Source organism: Triturus cristatus, chromosome 7 (genome assembly GCF_964204655.1).
Source record: "Triturus cristatus chromosome 7, aTriCri1.1, whole genome shotgun sequence".
Lineage (NCBI taxonomy): Eukaryota > Metazoa > Chordata > Amphibia > Caudata > Salamandridae > Triturus > Triturus cristatus.
The window spans coordinates 1664444865-1664465438 of NC_140590.1; the positions used below are offsets into that span (position 1 = coordinate 1664444865).

At 45.7% G+C, this 20574-nt stretch overlaps 1 protein-coding gene across 3 annotated transcripts in view; it reads right to left on the reverse strand.

Annotated features, from left to right (window-relative positions):
• The window catches only part of OSBPL2 (oxysterol binding protein like 2), a 391960-nt gene extending 381732 nt beyond the window's left edge, over positions 1–10228 (reverse strand). For 2 of the 3 annotated variants that reach the window (XM_085619768.1, XM_085619763.1), the window contains exon 1: positions 10065–10217. The gene's annotated coding sequence lies outside the window, so the exon portion shown is untranslated. Of the gene's footprint in view, positions 1–10064 lie in introns of all 3 variants that reach the window. The other variant, XM_085619766.1, reaches the window with a different exon arrangement.
• Between the last annotated feature and the right edge of the window lie 10346 nt (positions 10229–20574).

A 20574-nucleotide genomic window follows, 5' to 3' on the forward strand; every position in this document is an offset into this window, starting at 1 on the left:
CTGAGCCGGGGAACAGCTGGTCGCTTGGAGCCCCCGGGCTCAAGATCCCCGCCCTCTCCTCATCACCCCCACATAGTGACTCCCGTGAACTCCAGGGCCGGGGAGCTGCAGCGAGAATGCATAAGCAAAGTCTGAAACCCCTTATTGTTTCTCATCCAAAACCTCCCAGCTAGCAGGAGGGCTCCGTTGAACTAGCAAACTGGAAAAGTGTTTAGCCATGCAACAGTTGATGTTGTTGCATCAAGGATATTGTGCTGGATAACTAAACACTTGTAAGGTCCCAAAGGCGAAACCTATTGGCTATGCCAATGCTTGTATTTCTTGTAGGGGTGGGGAGGGTGTAGAAGGTGAAGGCGCAGTCGCTGTTTCACAAATTAAACAACAAGACGCTTAGAAGAGCAACCCCCCCCTTGCAGAGGTCTTCTCGGTGGGGACAGACATATCCCCGAACTCGTACACTGGATCTAGGGCTGGTATCTAAAGCTGCAGATTAGAGGGAGACGTGGGGGTACGCAAGCGTAATTTTCCTACTTCCACCCCGAAGCCAGGAGCGGAGACGAGGCATGCGGATAAATGAAATTCATATTGGCGGTTGTTGTTTTGTTGACGCGGACTAAGAAGTACCTTGAGGTGGGGGGGGGGGGGGGGGGGGTCGTGTGTGCAGGTTCAGGCAGGGTGCTCAACGGAAGCATACCTCTCTGTGCACTGATCTGAAATTTTCCACAGGCTTCCCTTCGCCAGGGCTCCCATGACTTGACATAAAATATATGGCAGAGTAGAATTAATGGATGTTCGCACCTCAAGGAGAGCGGGTCCTGGCCCCCCGACCAGGGGTGAAGGGGCGTGCCATTTCCGGGGCTCCCGTTGCCTCGGTCCCTGCTCAGGAGAGAGGGGTTCTATACCTTAGCAGATCACTCAAAGCGCTGTATGTCGCAAGTTCGGGGGGTGGAGGGTGTGTGCAAGTGTGTGTGTTGGGTCTGTGTACGAGCAGGGAGTGTGTTGGGTCTGTGTGAAAGTGAGTGTGTTGGGTCTGTGTGCGAGCAGGGAGTGTGTTGGGTCTGTGTGCGAGCAGAGAGTGTGTTGGGTCTGTGTGCGGGCAGTGAGTGTGTTGGGTCTGTGTGCGGGCAGTGAGTGTGTTGGGTCTGTGTGCGGGCAGCGAGTGTGTTGGGTCTGTGTGCGGGTAGTGAGTGTGTTGGGTCTGTGTGCGGGCAGTGAGTGTGTTGGGTCTGTGTGCGGGCAGTGAGTGTGTTGGGTCTGTGTGAGGGCAGTGAGTGTGTTGGGTCTGTGTGAGGGCAGTGAGTGTGTTGGGTCTGTGTGCGCGCTGTGAGTGTGTTGGTCCAGAATACGGCAGAATTATCATCAATTATGTGTAAGCAATGTTAGAAAGCACTATCTGCCGCCCGTGCTGCTTCAGGGTGCCTTATAGCGCCATCTCCAGATGTTATTGATTTGACTCAATATATTTCAGCAACTGATGGAAAGATGAAGGGGGCCTAAGCTTAGCATGTGACTGTGGGGTGGCATGCTGGGAGGGGCTGTACTATCAAACAATTCGAGTCAAGTTTACCAACCAACTATGTATTGTTATCCTTTATTTCTAGAGCCTCTCACAACAGACGGGGCCTCTTGGCGCACTCGCACAGAAACTTCAAAATATGACCCCGTACCAATAAAAGTTTAAAGTGTTACAACATAAGATTCGAGGGATCGGAGTCCGATCCGATGTGTTTTTACTTTAATACCCCCCCAATACCCGAAAAATCTGAGCAGAATGCGTTTTATTTCGACAGGCCTCACTCACCTTAAATCCATCGGAAATCGATATATGTAGTCATTGTGTCCTGTAATATTAATGCAAAACTGTAGCAAGCGCTATATAAAAAGGAAGTTATTGTAATAAGGCAGAGTGACGTCTGTAGCACATACATAATCTTTAGCAACTATTCCGTCAGCATGGGGAATGGATGGTGAGGCAGACGAACCATAGTTACTTGTGCACGTTCTTACTGGTAAAACCAGTAATTTTCTATATATGCGAATGGTATTCTTCAAAATATATTTATTAAGTTTCTCCTCATACCGTACTAACTTTTTTATTTATTCTATTTACAATATAAATAGAAGACACGCACAAATAAGCAACGGATAACAAACATGGACCCCTCTCTCGATAGTCATATGTACACACACTGGTAGTTTCTTTTACCCCCTCTTGTTTTGTCTAAAGCGACCTGAAGTGGCCGAGGACTCGGCGCGGCGCTGTCCGAGGAAACTCAATCCCATCACATCCCACGGCAGAACGACCAGCAAGATTTATTCCCAAAATGTGGGAAGGGGTGGAGGGAAACGAGGAGACCTGGAAGGAGAGAAAGAGAGGGCAGGGTGGAGGGAAGGGAGGTGGAGACAGGCGGGGCTGTGCAGAGTGGGTGGGGTTGTTGTAAAGTTGGTGGAGGAGCACAGAAGGTAAGGAGAGAAGAGAAGTAAAGGGAGAAGCAGTGAATGTCAGTAGGATAAAGCGAGGGGTGTAAGAGAGAGAGAAAATACCCAGAGAGATAGAAAGTGAGTGATGGGAGACAAACATAAGCACCTCTTTGCTCCTGCCTAGCCTTACGAATCTGCTTGCCTCGAGCAGTAAGGTGTATGCGCTGTAGAGGTGCCTAGAGCAGACCATAGAGTACTCATCCTTGACAGGACATGCCTGTAGCGCCTGAAAGGACGGCCTCCGAAGAGATTCTCTTCTCAGACAGAAAAAACGTTTCTCTTTATTGTCCCTGGAGTCACTGAGTGTTTTTAATTCTCTTCACATGTCCTAGACGTTAGATAGGGAAATACGCGGTTCAAAGACAGGAAATCTCTTGACTGGTTTCATTTTGTGTTTTTGGAAAGCGCTACTACCCACCCGATGGTGTCTTCAGGGCACCACAGGATGCAGGGTCAGTGAATAAACCGATAAGCACAGACACACCGGTGGATTCACATGGTCAAACCTCTACTAATAACTAGAGAAACTTGGTTTGGAAGCGTGGAGAGAGGCACGCAAAGCGCGCGCCCGCACATGCACTCAAGCTCTAGGCCGGCCTTGGCTGCATCTGGTAGCACTTTTTTGACCCCTTTACTAAAAGTCGAGCAAGCAGCGCATGCGCTGCTCTAGGCTCGACCTAAAAAAAAAATCAAAGAAAAAAAACTGGCGGGAAATTCGTACTTCCCACACTCTTCCCCCCCCCCACCAAGAGACAGACTCCATGGAAGGAAAGAGGATCGGATCGGAAGAGTTGCAGACCTGGCGGGGAGGGGAGGGAAGACCTGGGCCCACACTTCTGTTTCTGATCAATAGAAGGGGGTGGGGGCTCAGCGCCAAACCCGAGCACTGCGGTGTCCATTACTTTAGGACAATGTCCTTTACTGCATGCTTTTCGAGTTAAGGGTCTTTTACCTGCCAGTTCGGAATAGCACAAGCGCTGCCATTCGTCGCCAGGGGGCGTTGATGCAAAATATTTAATGTGAAGCTCAATATGGACTGTTCGTGTGGCAGCACAGAATCTATGAACAAGGGTGAGAAAAATACATGCTTCATTTAGTAAATATAATGTTAGTGAGATTACTACTGTTGTCAGGGAATGCAGTCCTGTGGCAGACCATGTGAGTGACGTTAAGAACCACCACATTGCTCTTTTCTCCTCCTGCTCCTGTTAGGGATTTCTAAAACGCGTTACAAAAGCGACGTATATTGTAAATAAAAGGGCAGAAGCTCTCAGTACACGGATAACACTATTTGCTTAACATACAAAGGTAGGCGGTGTGTCGGTTTAACGGCTTTGTACACTTGAGCAAGAGAAATAAGCACGCCGCCATGCGCGCGCGTGCCCATTTCGTACACCCATACGCGGCAAGCTACATACGCGAAACGGCATTTTCGTTGCTATGACAACGAAAGCTTCGCAAGATGGCGTCGGACTGTCCACAGTCCGTACGGACACGCGCATGCTGTTTGCTATGGACAAATGGCAAGAGCAGCCATGTTTGTCCATGCAGACGCGTGCATGAAAGCCCTCGGCAGAATCGATTCCAAAAGGTACTCGCAATAGCGAGACCTAAAAAAGCACAAGAGGACAAAGAAGGCATCATAAAGACTGCATTCCAAGATCATTTTTGTGTGTTTATTTTTCTTTTTAAAATCAGCGTCTCCAACTTTTTCTGTAATAAGAGCTACTTCTGTTCAATAAAACTCAAGAGCTACTAAAATAATTAGTGTTGTAATAGTTACCACATCTGACAAGATTAAATTAGTGGTCACCATATGCAAGATTACTACCAGCAATCAGGCTTTGTTGCCAGCAGTAATGAACAACAAGCATTGGCATAGCCAATAGGTCTCACCTTTGGGACCTTATAAAAGTGTTTAGTTATCCAGCACAATATCGCTTCACCGCTATGAAAAGTACCGTCGTGCCATGGTAGTAGCTCCTGCCACATTGCCTGAGGCACCCGGACTGCAGCAGCCAGGTGTTCAGGCATAAACCGGGGCTGAGGAGAGGTGAGGTTGTCCTCGTTATACCAATGTTTTGCTAACATTATGGGTTGGGCCCTGGCTGACCCCTCAGCTCTACCAGTGCATTGACTGGTAATCCAGCACCCGGCAGGCTTATTATCCAAGTGTACATTGGTACCCACAATCCAAGGAGCAGATTTGAAATCGTTGTTAGTATATTCACAGGGGAACTGTGCCAGGAAGGCACTGCAGCGCAAAGTAAAGCTATAACCAGGATGTCAAGCACTCAAAACCAAGGTTCCCAGTTTTAGAGTTAGCAGCGCGGCATTTCCAGCAGCAGCGATCGCGCCCCAGCGATAATACTTTTAGACTGGCGGTGGGGAGAGGGGTCAGTGCTGGGGGACAGACTCTTCTGTGACAGAAACGCAGGAACTGGTTGAGACACAGCACTAACGGCGACACACGCCAGCTCAGTATACATATTACTCGCCCAGTGCTTGAGTGTTGGTCTGCCATGACATGGGGTAAGTGCTCGGGACAAGAAGTGACCCAATGGCCAGAGCTGCCTTTAGTACTTGGGGGAACCAGGTTCTAATTCCGGCGTCGGTTCAACATCCTGTAATTCTGATTACAAAAAAAAGCCAAGCATCGCGGACGTAAAAGTAACGTTATGGCTGCGTGCAGTGAAATGCGGGTTAATTTACAAGAACAGGGATAAAGCAGTGGGAGAGCAAAAACTAACAAGCATCGCGGCCGTAAAAGTAATGTTTTGGCTGCGTGCAGTGAAATGCAGGTTAATTTACAAGAACAGGGATAAAGCAGTGGGAGAACAAAAATAACAAGCATCGCAGCCGTAAAAGGATACTGTCTCACTGAGAACAGCAAAGCGGCCGGGAAAGTGATCGCGAGCTGCGAGCGCTGCGCTTAATGAGCATGACGAGGAAAGCCATATGGCGCCTCTGCTCTTAAGCGCACGCCGGCGCACATGCACGCAAGCTGTAGGCCGTGTGGCAGTACTTTTAAAAGCCTTTACTAAAAGTCTTGCCAGACCAGCGCATGCTCAGGGTCAGGCGAAACCTAAAAAGGTTTGTCACTATGGAATGCCTTTACATCGGTAATACATAACAGCTACAATGCCTATGGCACCAACGGTATAACAAAGTTTCAATGTCACATGATGTATCACTCAACTTTCAATCAGCTTTAAATATATTTTGGAAATTCAGCCATTTTTCTCTACAGATCAGTTAAGGGTTCTGAAAATAAACCCATTTTTGTCTCAAAAATACACTCAATTTTGGTATACCTTTATTCATTCAACCTAGCAAAAGCTTTTAAATTTAGTAAGCAGGGCTGCATATAGGAGAGCTACCAGTAGCTACAAGCTACTCACTGATGAACCCCGTTTAAAACAAAGCAACTCAAAATGTATTACAAGATGTACCATCTTAGATTACGACCATACTGCTGTCAGGTTAACTTGATGAAAATGTGAACACAATATACAGTTCTGTGTAGCTGATGTGACGGAAGCCCTGAAATAATAATGTCATATTCAAAAAAGGTGCTACCTGTACATTATATATCTCAGAGCTTACACCATCTATAGCTGATCTTAAGCTCCCCTTTGTGGATCTGTACAATACAACTTCATTACAGATAGCATACTCTAAATATGTATGCTCCTCCATACCCAATATGGACCCACTAACACTGCAAAGGGGAGTACTTTATTTGATTAAAAGTATAATCATAAAAGCAGAACATACATACGTATACAAAACAGATTAAAAAGACCATATGGTAAAACGATGTATTTTAAAACCACATAGCAGCTGGATACCATTATTAACAATTAATAATAAAAAAAGAAATTGAGTGTTGCTGCTAAAAACTACAAGTAGAGCACTGAGTTGCAGAGAGACCCAAAGGATAAGAACAGTTCAGTGAAGCAGCTATCAGTTATCTATAGTCAGTATTAAGTCGTCTGGATCACATTCCATAGCATTGCAGGGGCAGCGAACACGAGTTTTATACAGAGTCACCTGTGCACTTCCTCGAGATTGTTGCCGGGCCTGCAATTTGCTGGTTAAATTTACGGTATGCACGGTGAATAAAGATTGTGACGCTTACATTTAAAGCAGTGTTCTCTGGATTCAATGCCGCAATGATTGCCTGCAGGACCGGACTCCCAGTCTGTTCCACTCTGACCTCAATTTAATCTGCGCTGGGCAAGCAATCCAGGGCAGAGGCATACAACAAGGACTCCTCCAAGCCCCCGCAGCCCATGCACTGAAGCTCATCTGATGTACGACGCCAAAGAGGTAGATCTTTCAAAAAATGCCACTCCCCCATTCTAAGTGCCATAAACCACAATTTTAAGTACAGGGGGTATGTGCAGGGCAGGTATGATGGAAGAGAAGTCAACTTGTAAGAGTTGATTACTGACCATGCGTGCTTGCGTTTGGCAAAAAGAGCTTTGTCAGTATTATGAGACCACATACGGATACGCTTCTTGATACCTGCTTTAAAGACTATGTTACTGGGGTTGAGATTCCAGCGCTCACTTGCAGATAGTTGCTGTTCACATTCATGAAAGAACTGACTATAGGACCCCCCTGGGTTGTTAAGAGTAATATCTGACCACAAAAGTGACTCAAAGGACCCAGCTCCAGCCTGCCTTAACTTATGGCACAATTTTAAGTAAGCACCTGCGCTTATAATTTCGTAATTTAAAAGGCCCAGTTCTAATCGTATATGAACAGCCGAGGCAGATTTTGGCATATGAAAAACTCTTCTATAGATCTTAGTCACTTGTTGATTTAATATTGCGCTCAGTTTGCCCCAGGAAATTTCAATGCCATAGGACAACTTGGGGCCAATTTTGGCTTTCATTACATCCAACATTGGCAATAGGCTCGGGCATCTCAGTTTTTTTGATAGCTTTGAAAAGTTCACTCGGCGAGCCGTAGGTTTCATTAAGATGTTGCTGCGGTGTTTGGCAAGGGTAGCCCTGGAGTTTAAATTAACCCCCAAGTATTTGTAAGATTTTCCTACCACAAGTCCAGAGTGGTTATACGTCCAACCACCGCCTCCATACTGTTTTCTGCCAAATATGACTTCTTGGGTTTTCTTTAAATTAACCTCTAAGTTGTTTGTAACGGTATAACTGTGTAGTTTATTTATCAGCCGTTGCAGCGCTACTCGAGTGAGACTGAAAAGGACGAGGTAATCAGCATACAGAAGGTTGCTTAACTGGACACCACCAATCTAAGGGGGATGGCTGTTTGTCACATCTAGTTCTGCTGAAAGGTCGGCGATGAACAAGTTAAAGAGCAATGGAGCTAGCACACATCCCTGTTTGACTCCTCTTGTTGTCATAACAGTCCTTGCTGCAAATTTTTGTTTTTCCCACCAGTATAAAATTTGGCAAGAGAAGCAGTCCGATCTTTATGATGTGTGATCCAAAACAGACTTCAACCATATACAAGACACAGTACAACCACCTGTAAACAGAATTCCCACAAAGCAGTACTTCAACAAAAACTTTGCCGCACTCATTAATTTGGGAACAATTTTTCCAATAAATTCATCGTAAGGCTAGACTCCAAACACTCCCTATACATTGTAGTAAGAGTGTTACTCCCATGTTAGATAGTAAGTGTGAATAACCCAAGAATGGCCAGTTGTTACATCTGTGCCTGACCCTTCCCACTGTCATTAAAATTCAGTTCTTCTAAAGTGGTGACAGGAAGAAAATGCAACATGCTGTATATGTTCCCTAAGATGACCACATATAGGATATGGCGAGTGGGTCCAATTTCCATTCCAATTGGATCCTCTTTCACAAAGCCTCAGGTCATTCATAATTTGAAGATGGCTTTAACTCGTTGAACAAGAACATCAGACTTATTTTTGTCACAAATATAAGGGGAACCACAAGTGTGGCAGTCCAACATTTCCAATCTTTCCACGCGCAACAGCCACATTCACCAATTCACAGTTACACAATATGTTTATTGTTTGAGTCACCCTCATGTCCGAATAAGCAGCAAACCTAGGTTGCCAAACGCCTGAACAAAGGTTGAATTGCCTTACAGAAGGGGTATCGTATGTAGACTTTTGAGCAGCAATGAATTGTGGGTGGTACAAAAAAGAAGTCAAACCTGCAGCCTTGTGGTATCCCAGGTTTGTTCCCTTTAGCAGTGGTCTTTGTTATCCTTGTAAATTCTTTCAGGTGCTATTACAAGAAGTCCTGAAGATGATACTCCCAACACAAAAACCATGCGACTTGGGATAAATTTTAACCATCTATAAAATAACTGTGCTGTTGAACGGTCATGATCAAGACAGAGAGCAAGCGAGCTGGTTAATGGATGCTGAGAAAGAACGTATTAAAGAGGTCCCACACAGAGCACAAGAAAACTTTTGCCAAGGACCTCTCTAAACGCGGTACGGTCAGCATTGTCAAAGAAACCGTGTTAGGAGCTATCTACAACTTTTACTATTAAAATATTGGAAAGGATTATTTCTGTTTTTTTTTTTTTTTAAACCGAGCATTCGTCACCTAGAAAGTTCACTATTTTTTTAAGGTAGAATAACGGCCCAAATAAGGAATACCGGTTAGGATGTAAAACCACGGCATTTGCAAAACTACCCTTATATTTATGTGAAGGTCAACAAAGTAACAATAGAAGTCTGTATCAAACAAACAACCTCTTGGTGAATTTGGAGAAAACGTAATTTACTGCCCAACATACAAGTATCTGCTAACAATCAATTAACAAGAAAATCTGTACAAGGCCAATCCGCTGATGTTTCATGTTAATGGCTTCTCGTCGCTGTTAAGCGCTCAGACTGGAAACAGAAGTTACGTTTGGAAATGACAGGTACATCACAGTAAGAGGGTGAAATATACTGTTTACAACTAATACCATGACAATAGTATAATGCATGATATATAAAAGCAAATGGGCGCAGAATTTTATTTAACATCCATAAATAAAATTAACATAAACAAACATAAGTGACTCAGCAACAGAACCCTACACATCAAACATTGTTAAACCTGCTTCATGTTCCTTTATCAAAATAGTTAGACATTTTATCTTGACTTTTATAGAACAGTGATTTTTGACTGCATGTTATATATATATATAAACACACACATCTTGACTGTTTAACACTAAGTTTTTCCGCATGTTTGTTTTGCTTTATTAAGACTTAGTGATTAGAGCATTTTTTGGAGTTAGAAAATTGATTCTTATACATTTTTTAAAAACAAAGGAGCGAATAAGCTAATTCCTCGTCCAACAAAACGAGGTTGTGGCAATCGAGGACCTGTGTAGGTGAGTCATCAACCTGACATTTCCGCAAACGCACAACTGTAACCTTCTTCGTCCATCAGTGGAGCGTAGAAAACCCCCAAACATCACTCACAGGTACCTAGGAGAGGCCAGGTAAGAAGACTGATTGCCTCAAGCACGCCCCCTGTCACATATCAAACAGGGTATCAAATATGACTACACTTAACACCACCCCCCACCCCCCGAAAGCGGGGTGAAACGGAGCCTACCTGTGCAAAATGTCTAAGGACAGTCCGTTATCGGACACCGATATCCACTATCCGTTACTATTCCTTCTAAGGACGTCTGCTGTCCTATAATTATGGCGAGCAATACCAGAGATCAGGCGGCTACCCACCCAGGTACTCACCACCAATCACATTGGAGGGAACGTATTCTATTTGCCCTGAAAAGCGTAATGACCGTGGATTCGTTGGATGAATGTTTGCAACAGGATTGGCCAGGAAGTGCTCTCCGTTCATTGGCTGTAAGCACTCTTAGACGTATTGTGGTTTGTGATGGGATTAGTAAATGTTTGCCAGTTGCTCATTGGTTAACAATAAAGCCAGCGGGTTTGCCTGTAGTGTCCTCCTCTCCGCCTGCTGTCAGTGGGCGTGTTCCTTGGAGGCCTCCTTACTTTAGTGAACGGATGGGCGAACGGTGGTCATTGAAAGATCTCGGTAACGGTATGAACGGAGTCGTTCAGCGAGGAAATCTCTAGACCACAGCGGTCTTAGAAAGCTTTTAAATCGCGTTTTTGTAGCGTCTGTGAAACCGTTCGCCCTCTGAATCCCTCAGGGGCCGCTTCTCCGGCAGCCCACACACTTCCTCCTTTAGATTTCAGAATTGGAACTAGAATGCTGACATTACTTATGTAACATGTGAGTCCTGAGAACCATGTTGCAGGGTAGGAATCTATCGCTTTTAGTGACCCCGCCAGGTCTCCTTCGTGGATCTGCTACCCAGGCGCGCCCCATCGCCATGAAGACGCCTCGTTTGAGGTGCTGACCCCAGGGATGCATTGGAAATCAATAGCAACCCTGCCACAATATATAATACCAACCCCACAGATGAACACACAAAACGAGTGCTTCGACCGAGAGATTGGGCGTTCCTATAACAATATTTTAAGAAACAGTAGCTCCTAACCATGCGTTTTATATAACAGTTGCCACGTGGGTAAAAAATCTATGGCTGACTAGGAGGAATATGGTGGTACAGTCAGATAAGTTGGCAACGAGTGACGAAATATATAACCACGACGTGTAAAGTAACGGACCCGCATTCAATTTCAAATCAAGCATATGTATTAGTATTGTTAACGACCTGGTACATTTGCTTCTCGTACATCTGCTCCAATCCCCTTAGCACATACAGGACAGGAGTGTCTATTATCTACACGTGTTGTCATTGATAATATAATTAATCTTTTTTAGAAACTTCACATTTCCATCATTGATGATGCCCAGACATAATTAATATAGACCAAATATATGAATAATCCAACCCATAATTATGGGAGTGTACATTAGTAATACACAGGAGTCACGGAATCTTGATGAAAAAATCTTGGTTTATTTTTATTCTTATTGTAGATGTAAACATGAATTCAGCCTAACCAGCGCGTTTCGTCCTAAACTGACTTCATCTGACGCTTACCTTTTTGTACACAGTTTGCACAGTGCTTTTTAGGTCTCGCCTAGCTATTGCGTTTACGCAATCGCTATGCGAGACTCTAGTAAGAGGGGCATTTCAAAGTGCTCCCAAAGTGGATTGCATGGCGAGCACGCGCACAATCACGTGCATCGTGCCGAAATGCAATCCGTTTGGGGAAGCGCTTCAGCCCACTGGCGCGTGCACATGTAGCCACAGCCTCGGCATCATACTTCAAAGGGTCCGCTCCCCCGCCTGGAATGTGCTCCCCCGCCACAGCATGCCAAGAGATTGTTTCCTCATGGCGCCTCTCACAACTGTCCCTCCCCCCACCACAGGGCTAGTTTGTCATGGCTCATTCCTCCCGGCACCCTTTCCTTTCCCTTGCTCTCCCTAGCGCCTCGCTCTGCCCCTCTCCACCACAGAGCACGTCCTGCGATCGCGATTACTTTTGCTTTTGCGGCCGCGTTTAGTTCCACAGCCCCGTTGCCAATGCTTGTTAGAAGTAGACTACCTTACAGCGCTTAATCATTCGCCCGCTGGACCTGCATGTTAGTTAACAGACTTTACAGACTGAGTTATTATGTCAGGCCATACTACGCTTTATGGCATAAATCATATTGAATATTTAACCGCTGAGCAGCCTGGCTCTTGAAGTGCACACGCAGCAACAGCCTATTTTCTCTACAAGGCTGTTCTCTTATCCTCCTTGAGCACCGTGCGGCTGCTGCTTTTGTTTTCACGAGCGCTGGTCGACTTCCTTATTCTTACATTTGTCAGCTTCGTGTAGTGGTTGCCTTTGTTCATTTTGAGTGCCTGCAGCGCTTTGCAATTGTTAATATGCCCCTGCCTACCTACTTTCTGCTATTGTTCTGCACGGACAGCTTTTGAATTATTTCAAGACGCTTACAATTCCAGGATTCAAATGTTGCGTTCAGTGAACGCGTATTTGCGAGACTGTTAGAAACAACATTTTAAAATCTTACCAGCAAGTTAATGACTTATCTCGCATCCAGCTACTTCTCAAATTCTTCCTTGATATCTCTACTCAACAAGCATTGAAAATGCAATACGTCTCGCCTTTTATTAAGTTAAAGCCATTTGCTTTGCTAATGGTATTGTATAGCAAGGCAAATGGCTTTAACTTAATTAAAGGCGAGACCGATTGCATTTTCAATGCTTGTTCCTGGATTGCAAATGGTGCTATGTACGGACATAATGTGACGTACGGTGCATGCTTATACCACACAACACCAGCAGAGTGGTCCTTCAAAAGATATTGTGTTCCAGTCAACACATGGAACACTGAAGTATGAAAAATTTCCTAATTAACATAATGGACAGTTTCAATTCTATTTCGGATGCGGAGGCGAGGATTATGCATTACTTTCTTTACTCTATTAAATAGCAAGTCCAAAGATAAAGTAAAAAACTGCGAACACTACATATCCCATGAACCCAAGGGGAGAAGTATCCACGACAACAACCATCAACCAATCACAATACAGTCTGCATATCTGTATAAATCCATGCTCCACAAAGTCCTTCCTCTTCTTCACTGTAGGAAGTTAAGTTAAAGCAGCTTTAATACGTCTTGGAATCAGAACCTACAGATAGAGCATACTCCGTTAACCATACGCTGATAATGGACCCAGCACGTAAAAAATCATTAAGCTGTCACAGTTATAAGTCACCATAATACAGTCCTTTCATTGCTCAAATAAGGAACATGTACTATCTCATCCATGAACTAGGCACCTGACAAGTAAGAAGAACAGATCCTAAAATGCACTGTTACCATAAAATCATACCATATGAATTGCTAAACATTGTACATTGCAATAGAACAACATAATCTGTATGTTATACCCCTTGTTATACACTGATGACACAGTATGTCGTCAAACCATAACAGAATTTAAATATACTCCCTGTAACCCAGCAGGGGCAGGAAGGTAGATACGATAATCTTTGCCTCCACGTCCTTAATAGAAATTATACTTTCTTTCATGTTGACTAGGACATTTTTCATTCTATGTCCGGATCGGAAGCGAGAATTATGCATGTTTAGAGCTTACCTGCCACCAAAGACGCGGTGTCATAAATAGCTTTGAAGTAAAACCTTTTGAATATGGACTCTGAGGACCAATATGCTGCATCCATAATGTCTTCTAGTCTGCCACCTACCTGAACTGCCTTGGAAGTCATTCCCTCTGGCGGAAGGGGCTCGAAAATGGTGCGTATCAACCCAAGCGTCAGTCATAATCCATCTTACCCACCTGGCAATGGATGGTAAGGAACCCGCTCGCAATGTTTTTTTGATGGCAATCAATAGTTCATTCTCATCTGGCAGCCTCACCTCTGCCGTCCTCTCCTTATATGCCTTAAGGCATCTCACTATGCAAAATTTGGGAGAACCATCAAAAGCCGGATAAGTTACTGACCTGGTATTAGTTTTGGTCCTTCTCGATATAGTGGAAGTAACCCCTTCTGTGGTAAAAACTCTTACTGTGATGTCTAAGGCTCTAACATCTGAAACTCTTTTACAAGACATAAGGCCAAAGGATCCCGGGGAATGATGGAAGTTGCACTGGTGTGACCCACAACAGTTCCAACAGTGTGGGAAACCATGCCTGAGACCTTGGTGTCGCCAGGACCAAAGAAGCCCTCTGATGTTGAACTTGAGCTGCAACACGGGTAATCAGAAGAAACGTCCAGTCTTGCAGGAAGGCATTACCGCCACTGCTCCCGGATCCATTCTCCAGCTGACATACCGGGGAAGTTAAGCATTCAGTCTGGAGGTGAACAGGTCCACATTGCAGGGACCCCAAAGAACCAACAAAGCCTGGAAAGTCTGTGGGTCCAGCCGCCAGTCGCTGAAATCCTTGAGATGTCTGGAATTCCAATCCGCCACAGTGTTCTGAGATCCCGGCAGGTATTCCACCATCACTAAAATCTGTTGGTGGAGGTAGTAATTCCAGAAGTCCTTTGCCAGTCCTGCCAACGCTCATGAGTGTGTACCTCCAAACTGATTGATATATTGGACCGCTCTCGTGTTGTCCATCCTCAGGAGCACACAGCATGATACCTTGTCTCTCGCCATGGATCGAATTGCAAATGATCCTGCGTTAAAATCCAGGCAGTTAAAGTGCAAGCTCAACTCCTCCCTCGTCCATCTTCCTCCCATGGAGATCGTGCCACATCTGGAGCCCCTGCTGGCTGGCGTCCGATTCTATTATCCGATCCAGGAGAGATCCAAAGATTGCCCGACCATTCCACGCCTCCATATGGTCTATTCACAACTTTAGCTCTGTCTTGGCCTCCTCTGTCAGGGAAATCAGTTCTGAATAGGTGAGGCCCCTCAGAAGATGAGTCGCCTGCCGGGGAAGATGGCTTGAATCAAAGAAAAAAATAAGCCAACAATCTTATCCAACTGCCTGAGGAAGATCCTGTCCCTCCCGAGGACCTTGTTCAATTCCTTCATGAGCTTGCGGATCTTCGGTTCCGGGAGACTCAGAGAAGCTGTCCTGGAGCATATAAGGAACCTCTAGAAAGCTCATGGTCTGTGCTGGAACCAGTTCTGACTTCTGTTTGTTGATTACAAATCCTAGGTCTTGGAGTAGTGCAAAAGTCGTGCTCAAGTGCAACAGTAGTTGGTTGCTTGACGGGTCCATCAGGAGGATATCATCAAGGTTGAGCAACCTGATACCCTTCGTCCTGAGAGCCTCCAGCACTGGTCTGAGAAGCTTCGTAAAGCACCAAGGTGTTGAGGACAGGCCAAATGGAAGGGTTTGAAATTCGAATAGCTGATCCATCCACTCGAATTGTAGAAAACAATGGTGAGGGGGAAAAATAAGAACAGTGAGGTTCAGACGCAATAGCCATTCGTCCTACAGCAAAAGATCTGTTAGGAGGTGGTAGCCCTCCATCTTGAAGTGGCGATAAAACAGCCACTTGTTGAAGCTTCAGAGATATATCATGGACACTTCTCCCCTTGGGTTCATAGGATATGTAGTGTTCACAGTTTTTTACTTTATCTTTGAACTTGATGTTTAATAAAGAATTAAGAAAGTAATGCATAATCCTCATCTCTGGTCCTGACATAGAACTAAAGTTCTACTGACCAGTAAGCGCCAGCTATCCCGCTGCTGCTTGTGGCCCACAGTTGCCATAAGGAACAAATGCTTATGTGTCAGTTGTTGATTTCCTTTGATCACAGGGAAATTAAACCATAAGATTATGTGCACAGTACTGCTCATAGCGCTTTTCCTGACAGTTTTTTTTATTCAATTTTCATAGTTCATTGAGTTTTAAAATTCTCTGCGCTGCACCATAGGTTCTCTCACCATGTGTTTAAGTCTGCTTGTCACTTCGTTCGTAGAGTAACAATGCTTCATCCAATTTCAATTCAAGCAGATTTTTTATTATTAATAATAATCACTTGGTATATTTCTTTCTCATTTCTCTTCTCCAGCCAACAACCTCCCATTTCTCCTTTCACCCTTCAAGTTCCCGAATTTAGAATTCTCTACAATAGATGTACCCCACACCCGGGAGACACGTCATTACAATAATACTGGAACATACCAACAGTACACACTGGTCATCTGTTTTTGGAAACACGTCAGATTGCCACAGAAATAATGTATATAGAAACAATAAATTACTTTAGAAATATTTCCAAGCCATGCTACTGCCTGGCAATGAAAATAAAATTGACCTAATGCACATTATATGTAATTAAGTACTTATGTATGTACATAGGCTTTATATAACAACACAAAATTAATTGTTTATTACTGCATAATAAAAGGCGATAAATTGTACCTAACTCAATTGGACTCATTTTATTAATCTCAAAAGCATGAACCTTTGAGTTAGCCCAGTCGTGACCCAAACTTGTATCCAGCGGCAGTTATGCAGATCTTTGCAATGGTGTATAACCTGGTGAGATACCTCACAAGGATTAGTACTTGTGCCTTGCAGATTTCACAAAGTGCTCTGCAGCAGACACAATAATCCTATGAGCTATTTTAAGATGACACAATTTCAACCTGTATGATACACAAATACACATACACCTCTGCAGCAAGTACCCATTTGAGCTGCCTGTATTAGAAATTGAGATATGCCAGGAAAAAAACAGATCTGTAGAGAGAGAGAATATACCAGCTGAGCTGTCTTACTGAAAGTCATACAGAAAAATCTAATGGCCAACTTCACTTTTCATCCATCTAGGGTCGATAACATAAGTACCACTGGCATGGGCAGCAAAAGCTTGTATTGTTTTTAGGGATATGAACTACAAATATTTGGTAACAGCACCATGTGGAAACCACATACTAAGTGCATCCATTAAATACAAACGTATTGCTTGTGAAAATATTAACACTACAAAGGAGACAGTTAGATTTTTAATCCTGAACAGGCTTAAAGTTTAGTTTTTGATTGAAACAAAAGTTTGATTTTTTGATTTAAGCAAAAAAGTACCCTAAACCATGCCTCTCCTAGGTTATAAAGTGCAATGTATCTGGACTAGCAGAGTGCGGCCAATCGGATTTTTGTTTATATTCAGGCTCCCTTGAGCCGGTGGGGCTGACGAGCCCATGGCTACGCACCTGCGCGCCTTGAGTGGTACTTTACCTGAGAATATTTTTTGGCAGCCTACGCAGCAACCCCACACACATACCTACTCCCTGCTGACGAGAGGCAACTACCTCGAAACACGTGTCCAGGGATGGCTAACGCGACACTCACTTTCATTTTAAACTTTTGGCATAGGCGTACCCGCCGACGCTACTTCATGGACCACAATTCTTTGGGGCAACACGCTGATAGGACTAGCAGAGTGCGGCCAATCGGATTTTTGTTTATATTCAGGCTCCCTTGAGCCGGTGGGGCTGACGAGCCCATGGCTACGCACCTGCGCGCCTTGAGTGGTACTTTACCTGAGAATATTTTTTGGCAGCCTACGCAGCAACCCCACACACATACCTACTCCCTGCTGACGAGAGGCAACTACCTCGAAACACGTGTCCAGGGATGGCTAACGCGACACTCACTTTCATTTTAAACTTTTGGCATAGGCGTACCCGCCGACGCTACTTCATGGACCACAATTCTTTGGGGCAACACGCTGATAGGACTAGCAGAGTGCGGCCAATCGGATTTTTGTTTATATTCAGGCTCCCTTGAGCCGGTGGGGCTGACGAGCCCATGGCTACGCACCTGCGCGCCTTGAGTGGTACTTTACCTGAGAATATTTTTTGGCAGCCTACGCAGCAACCCCACACACATACCTACTCCCTGCTGACGAGAGGCAACTACCTCGAAACACGTGTCCAGGGATGGCTAACGCGACACTCACTTTCATTTTAAACTTTTGGCATAGGCGTACCCGCCGACGCTACTTCATGGACCACAATTCTTTGGGGCAACACGCTGATAGGACTAGCAGAGTGCGGCCAATCGGATTTTTGTTTATATTCAGGCTCCCTTGAGCCGGTGGGGCTGACGAGCCCATGGCTACGCACCTGCGCGCCTTGAGTGGTACTTTACCTGAGAATATTTTTTGGCAGCCTACGCAGCAACCCCACACACATACCTACTCCCTGCTGACGAGAGGCAACTACCTCGAAACACGTGTCCAGGGATGGCTAACGCGACACTCACTTTCATTTTAAACTTTTGGCATAGGCGTACCCGCCGACGCTACTTCATGGACCACAATTCTTTGGGGCAACACGCTGATAGGACTAGCAGAGTGCGGCCAATCGGATTTTTGTTTATATTCAGGCTCCCTTGAGCCGGTGGGGCTGACGAGCCCATGGCTACGCACCTGCGCGCCTTGAGTGGTACTTTACCTGAGAATATTTTTTGGCAGCCTACGCAGCAACCCCACACACATACCTACTCCCTGCTGACGAGAGGCAACTACCTCGAAACACGTGTCCAGGGATGGCTAACGCGACACTCACTTTCATTTTAAACTTTTGGCATAGGCGTACCCGCCGACGCTACTTCATGGACCACAATTCTTTGGGGCAACACGCTGATAGGACTAGCAGAGTGCGGCCAATCGGATTTTTGTTTATATTCAGGCTCCCTTGAGCCGGTGGGGCTGACGAGCCCATGGTTACGCACCTGCGCGCCTTGAGTGGTACTTTACCTGAGAATATTTTTTGGCAGCCTACGCAGCAACCCCACACACATACCTACTCCCTGCTGACGAGAGGCAACTACCTCGAAACACGTGTCCAGGGATGGCTAACGCGACACTCACTTTCATTTTAAACTTTTGGCATAGGCGTACCCGCCGACGCTACTTCATGGACCACAATTCTTTGGGGCAACACGCTGATAGGACTAGCAGAGTGCGGCCAATCGGATTTTTGTTTATATTCAGGCTCCCTTGAGCCGGTGGGGCTGACGAGCCCATGGCTACGCACCTGCGCGCCTTGAGTGGTACTTTACCTGAGAATATGTTTTGGCAGCCTACGCAGCAACCCCACACACATACCTACTCCCTGCTGACGAGAGGCAACTACCTCGAAACACGTGTCCAGGGATGGCTAACGCGACACTCACTTTCATTTTAAACTTTTGGCATAGGCGTACCCGCCGACGCTACTTCATGGACCACAATTCTTTGGGGCAACACGCTGATAGGACTAGCAGAGTGCGGCCAATCGGATTTTTGTTTATATTCAGGCTCCCTTGAGCCGGTGGGGCTGACGAGCCCATGGCTACGCACCTGCGCGCCTTGAGTGGTACTTTACCTGAGAATATTTTTTGGCAGCCTACGCAGCAACCCCACACACATACCTACTCCCTGCTGACGAGAGGCAACTACCTCGAAACACGTGTCCAGGGATGGCTAACGCGACACTCACTTTCATTTTAAACTTTTGGCATAGGCGTACCCGCCGACGCTACTTCATGGACCACAATTCTTTGGGGCAACACGCTGATAGGACTAGCAGAGTGCGGCCAATCGGATTTTTGTTTATATTCAGGCTCCCTTGAGCCGGTGGGGCTGACGAGCCCATGGCTACGCACCTGCGCGCCTTGAGTGGTACTTTACCTGAGAATATTTTTTGGCAGCCTACGCAGCAACCCCACACACATACCTACTCCCTGCTGACGAGAGGCAACTACCTCGAAACACGTGTCCAGGGATGGCTAACGCGACACTCACTTTCATTTTAAACTTTTGGCATAGGCGTACCCGCCGACGCTACTTCATGGACCACAATTCTTTGGGGCAACACGCTGATAGGACTAGCAGAGTGCGGCCAATCGGATTTTTGTTTATATTCAGGCTCCCTTGAGCCGGTGGGGCTGACGAGCCCATGGCTACGCACCTGCGCGCCTTGAGTGGTACTTTACCTGAGAATATTTTTTGGCAGCCTACGCAGCAACCCCACACACATACCTACTCCCTGCTGACGAGATGCAACTACCTCGAAACACGTGTCCAGGGATGGCTAACGCGACACTCACTTTCATTTTAAACTTTTGGCATAGGCGTACCCGCCGACGCTACTTCATGGACCACAATTCTTTGGGGCAACACGCTGATAGGACTAGCAGAGTGCGGCCAATCGGATTTTTGTTTATATTCAGGCTCCCTTGAGCCGGTGGGGCTGACGAGCCCATGGCTACGCACCTGCGCGCCTTGAGTGGTACTTTACCTGAGAATATTTTTTGGCAGCCTACGCAGCAACCCCACACACATACCTACTCCCTGCTGACGAGAGGCAACTACCTCGAAACACGTGTCCAGGGATGGCTAACGCGACACTCACTTTCATTTTAAACTTTTGGCATAGGCGTACCCGCCGACGCTACTTCATGGACCACAATTCTTTGGGGCAACACGCTGATAGGACTAGCAGAGTGCGGCCAATCGGATTTTTGTTTATATTCAGGCTCCCTTGAGCCGGTGGGGCTGACGAGCCCATGGTTACGCACCTGCGCGCCTTGAGTGGTACTTTACCTGAGAATATTTTTTGGCAGCCTACGCAGCAACCCCACACACATACCTACTCCCTGCTGACGAGAGGCAACTACCTCGAAACACGTGTC